Source organism: Grammomys surdaster, unplaced genomic scaffold (genome assembly GCF_004785775.1).
Source record: "Grammomys surdaster isolate TR1022 unplaced genomic scaffold, NIH_TR_1.0 329, whole genome shotgun sequence".
Classification (NCBI taxonomy): domain Eukaryota; kingdom Metazoa; phylum Chordata; class Mammalia; order Rodentia; family Muridae; genus Grammomys; species Grammomys surdaster.
This window is the reverse complement of record NW_021604748.1, coordinates 62,761-68,825: the sequence shown is the minus strand read 5'-3', so window position 1 is coordinate 68,825 and position 6,065 is coordinate 62,761. Positions and strand designations below refer to the sequence as shown.

At 40.3% G+C, this 6,065-nt stretch overlaps 1 pseudogene; it reads left to right on the top strand.

Annotated features, from left to right (window-relative positions):
* The first annotated feature begins 1,777 nt into the window (after positions 1-1,777).
* Positions 1,778-4,843, top strand: LOC114630126 (annotated as a pseudogene).
* The last annotated feature ends 1,222 nt before the right edge of the window (positions 4,844-6,065 follow it).

Sequence of the window (6,065 nt, the reverse complement as noted above, 5' to 3'; positions counted from 1 at the left end):
ACACCTGACAACAGCAGCAGGTGATGAAGGCAGTGCATGACTTGAGGATTTGCTAAGTCCCTGAGAGCAGGCCATTGAAACTGCCTCTGTACTGACAACTACAGAGGCAAGGTTCACCCACGGAACATGAAAAGAAGACAGAGTCTCAGACATTAAAGTTGAGTAGGACAAAATGGAATCATTGGTCAAAAAAAATATGGATTTTAAAAGTTTCCTGGCCCTAAACAACCAGGAATTTTGCAACATTTGAGAGGGGAAAAACTACAGATGACTGGAATAGAAGAAGAAGAATAGCAGCCCAAAGTTCTAGAAAATATTTTCAATGAACTCATAAATGAAAATTTTCCTAAACCAAAGAAGATGCCTGTTAATGTACAAGAAGCATCCAAAACAACTAACAGATTGGAGAAAAAAAAAAGTCCCTTTACCACATCATGATCAAACAATAAACATTAAATAAAGCAATATAAAAAAAAACTCTGTGATACAAGAGATAAATAATTTGGTAGCAAAACCTACTCATACATTATCATAAGTTAGCTATGGAGGACCACGAGACTCAAGATGAGGTTGTTACTTTATACAGGGTGTTTCCAAAACCCATCTCCACCCAACCCAAAAGCAGAGACTTCTGCCCCTAGACCAAGCAGAGAGGGGCCACCCAGAACCCCCTCTGACAAGCGATCTGAATTCTTGCTTAGGCTGAAAGGCTAAGCACTGCAAGGGAATATAAATAAAAGATAAAAAATATCTATCTGGATTCCCTGAGGGTCAAGCCTGACTGCACAGGAATTGATGTCAAAAGTATCCCCTCTCAAGGAAAAAGACATCAGGACGGGTATGGCCCTCATGCCTCACTGGACAACGACAAAGGGACTGGAGCCATTACAAGGTCCCCTTCAAATATTGGAGGTCAGGCCTCTATCCCCGCCTTTGCATGTTTAGAATTGCCACAGCCCTTCTATACTTAGAGAAGGGAGGAGATGTCTGGGCATCCCTGCTTACACACTGTAGGCCTGAAATCAGCCATAGGCCTAAAATCAGCCTGTAATGCATGTATACTAACACCAAGTCTTGGGTCTCAGTGGAAAAACATTGAAACAGATGGCTATAAGCTAATGTCAGCAGGCAGCTTTTGTGGAAATTTATAAGCCTGAGTAGTCATAGACCTTGTAAATAGGTAGCCTTGGCAGACAATACCAACTTAGATAAGGACAAGCGAGTCATAGGCAGAGTCATAGTGAATTGTCCCCTGAACCTTCACCTAGCCGATACCCGGTTCTGAAGATATCTGTATTCCCTCTGAACACCAGCACTCCAGGGTCATTCCCTTCCCCACATCCTGCCTTTATGTGTTTATAACCCCTGTGTGAATTAATTAGGATTTGAGAAAATAAAATAAAATAATGTAAAAAAACATGCAATGAAAAAAATTAACAAAAACAAGTAACATATGAAAGCAGATCTATTAGGTTCATGCCTGTCTTCTTAATGTATATTATGCAAGACAGAGAGTTTGGACACATATGCTGCAGAGTCAGAGAAACCACCCATGTTTCTACAAGAAAGCAACTGATCCAAATGTTTTTGGCAGATTCAGAATCAGTCATGATAGTAATGTTACTCAGGGGACCTCATAGGTGGTCACATCCAGCTCCAGAGAGGACCCAGCACCCCAGCTCCCACTGTTTAACTGCCTGTCCCTACCCTTTGTGGGCAGTGATCTGTGCTCACCATGTCTTGATTTTAGAGCTTCCCTGAGGTCTCAACACAGAACATGACAGCAGAGCCCAGAGCAGGGCACAGATTCAAGCCTCAGAGGTACAGTGAACTTGCAAAAAGGCACCTGGAAGAACCCTCCTCCTTGTCTGATTGGCAGGTCTGCCTGGAAACCTTGATAGGCCAGTGAGTCTTACCATGCCTCAAGGTTAAAGTGTGCTTCCAGACCAGGGCCAGACATTTAAAGATCTCAGGAGTTGTTTGCTCTCCATCAGCATTTGTTTCCATCTTCAAAGAGGAATCTCACCTCACCCAGCCCTGGGGGAGAACCCACCATTCCAGCTCTTGCTGTTCAGCTGCCTGCTCCTCCACTCCGAGACTATATTCTATAATATACTGTCTTGTAGCGGGTTCCTCATGGGGAAGAGCTGTCCCACAATGAGGCATGAGCCTCCTGAGACATACCTTTCCCCTATAACTCATCACACACACATAGAACACATTCCATCTCTATTTAAAGAGAGGAAGCTGTGAGGGAGAAGCATCTGTGACTGTCGCCAGGTAACTGTGAGGTAGAGTTTTAGGCAGAATGCTGTAGAGTGAAAAATTATAGATACTGGGTATATAGAATTCTTTTTAGACATATAAAATATTCTTTAGGCTTTCTTTATAAAGACATGGAGAAACCGAGGCATGAAGCAAGTTAAGAATGTGGACAGACTAGTTACGGGAACTGGCTAGAATGCAATTTAGCCAGGTGGAACCAAGCTGAGAACCATAGTGACAGGGCAAGGCCAAAGTAACAGGGCAGGACCACATTCTTGAGAAAAATAATCGTACAGAGTTTTCACCTGACCCTGACTCCCGTAGGTTGGGTTCCTTTGGAATGTTCCACTATTTTTATGTTATACCACCCTAGCAACCCCCTCACCCCCTCCCCATTCCTTGGTTTGTGGTTTTTCCCTTTAAAAACCCCTTTCAAACTGGCTGTCAGGGTCAATTCAGCTCCTGCGTGGGCATACGAATTGACCGGCAGCTAGCTGTCACTCCCTAATGAACCTCGCAATTGCTCTGGTACACGGTGTCTCGAGCAGATTACTGGGTGGCCCCAACTTTCTGAGACTTGAGTGAGGGTCTCCCCTCTGCGGATGTCTTCAATGCTAACACTATTAACATTAAAATGGGATTTTAGGAAACAAGAGTGTTGTATTGTGGCTTCATGCTGGGCTCAGGGAAACTGCAGCTCCCTTTGACTGGATGATAGGTATCATTCAAATCTAAAGAAAACCAGAATGATAAGGGATACACAGTTGAGCATTACTGTTAGCCAGCACATCTTCATTAGTGGAAAAGTGGAGAAAAACCACAGTTGTATTGTACAGATTCTCTAGATAAACATATCTCAAATCATAGAGAGAATGAATCTCTCTAGGTATGTAGAAAGGGGAGTTAATAGAATGCCACAATAAAGGCTGTTGGAGAAGCGAAACTAGAGAAATCAAAGCCTGGTTGAATTCATGTTGCAGGATATTATAGCAGGAAGCCAAGATTATGATATTCACAGAACCCAACAGATAATCAAAGATAAGACCCACACAGCCAGCTGCCAGCAATGAACATTCATGCTACCCTATTCTGCGTCTCACTGTCAGCTATTGCTGCACCTAATTTTCCTCTGTGATAAAATGCCCTTCAGTTCTCTTCTGATCTAGACATGTCTGGTTTACTTTCTGCTCAACCTAAAAATATTCTTACTAAAAATTTCTATGTGAAATTTTCACTTGATAGTGAAAATTCTGATAAAAGGAATCCCAGACAATCAATAGACACAAATTCATGGCTTATTAAATTTTGTCCTTTTATTATTTATGTATAGACTATGCATGAGATCATGGTTTGTGATTCACATCATGTATGTAATAGCAAATGGATTACAAGCAAGTAAATTGCATACATTAGCCTAAGTTTACGTCATTCATAATAAATTAAACTTAAACATTAATATGAAAAGACAAAAATATATTTAATCAGTATACCCACTCAGTTAAAAGAAATATAAAATAATAATAAAAGTCTCAATCTTTCTTTAAAATAGGTAACATATTTATATTTACATTATATATTGATATTATATATTTAAATATTATTGTCTATTTTTAAGGTTATAATATATGTAATCATACAACTCTGGTCACAATAATATCGCGTTGTACCCTTTCCCAATTCTAGTGCACAACATGGTCTCTATCCCTTAAGGTTCTAAATTAGTTTTAAAGGGTTGACTGCTCCTAGACTAGTAGATGCTAATCATTATGGACATTGTCCTCACTCATATTAGAACAACTTATCTGTCCTTTTAAATATAATAGATACATATTTAAATCTTTATCAAGACATAAACATGTTAATAATAATTTAAGAGATATTCATATCCAGTAAAGCCTCTTTAAAAACAAATATAAAATGATTGAAACATCCACCTCAGAACTTGTGTCTTATATTCTGAATTAAATGACATTTTCATATCTTCAGCTCTGTTGAATTAAAATAATCACAGCAGGGCTCTTTAAATATTGCTAAACTTCTAAAGGGAGAGAGAGAGAGAGAGAGAGAGAGGCCCCAGCCTTATATTTTGATGCTAATTCCCCTTTGCTGTGAAGAGCTACAGAGGAGGAGAGAGTCAGTACACAGGAGAATTCTTGTGAACCTTCTGCCCACCTTAATTTGTAAAATAAAGGCTGGAGAGATGAGACATGGGCTTCCATAGGGACCAGCTGTCCTCTGCTGCTTGAGTGGGGCCAGCACCTTCCCTAGGAGCTCCCAGAAGCCTCTTGGCCCCTGCTCTACGGTAACCACGTGCAACCAGAAGGGAGTGATCAAAAAGGCAGACATGTCGGGAGAGATGCAACAGGACTGGGTGGAGTGCACTACTTGAGCGTTGGAGAAGTACAGCATAGAGAAGGATATTGTGGTCCAGATCAAGAAGGAGTTTGACAAGAAGTACAACCCCGTCTGGCACTGCAATGTGGGCCGGAACTTCGGGAGTTATCTGATACATGAAACCAAACACTTCATCTACTTCTATTTGGATCAGGTGGCCATTCTTCTATTCAAATCTGGTTAAAAGTATGAACTGTGCCAAACACCCAGTGATCCATCCAAAAACAAGGACTGCATCCTAAATTCCAAGTACCAGAGACTGGATCTTCAGCCTTGCTAAGGGTACACCTCAGATGAATCTGTTGTGTTTTGTACAGAGCATCATTCTCTGTACAAGTCTGTGGTTATAAAATTAGTAAAACAGCTTACATTTGTATTTATTTTCTAGTCCATACTTCTGTACCCAATTTTTTCTCCATTAGGTCATTCCTTTAAAAATAAATCTGTTGGAGATGTTAAAAAGTAAATAAATAAATAAATAAATAAATAAATAAGTAAATAAATAAAATAAAGGCTGGAGCCAGTGATTGGGCAGAAGAAGGGGAAGTGTGGAAATAAAGGTTGGTGAGAAGAGAGCTGGGGGGAGGAGAGAGAAGGTGATGGAGGACGATGGAGGAGGTGAAAAGAGAAATGCAGGGTCTGGAAAACCCACAAGTTATAAGGGTCTCATAGCTGGGGAACAGAGTAGTGAAGTGGTGAATCTGCCCAATTTAGGCATGCAGCATATATTCATAATTATTGAGTTGTGTTTTCTTTGACCAGTTTTATTTGGGTTGGTGATTCACCGCAACAAATTGACACCCAACTTATTGCTTAGAACTCAGCTAACCTGAGGTAAAACCCCTCTATAAAAGCTGAGTGACTCTGAGAGGCCTACAAAGAACAGCAGAGAGGCTCCCTTCCCCAGCCCCAGACAGAGAACTCTGGCCAGGGTCAGGAGCAGCCCTCAGCTTGCAGCTGGGTTTGATCAGTGCCCTGTAAAAACTGCAGATATATAACCTTTGGATACTTAAAGATAAGAAACACAATAGATATCTTTTGGGCTTTATGTGATGATATTTTGAAAGTTTTGACAGTAATTGACTGAGGAAGAATAGATACCTTATCATTTATCGGTATTGCAATATTTACTCTCTTGATTTACTATGTCTTCAGTAAAGACAGGGTCTTAGATAAAAAATTCCTTGCCTTAGAAAAGAGATAACAAGTAACGCTAAAACTAAAGGTTCAGGATTTTATTGATCAAAATATGCAACAGAAAGAGGAGAATGAAGGTTGGAGACAGAAGCTGGAAGAGATGCTAGAACAGAAGTCTATAAGTGAGTCTGAGGAACAGAGAGATAAGCTTAAGACTCCGCAACAAAATCTAGAAGAGAATTTACTAAAGCTAGCCAATCAAAAAAAAA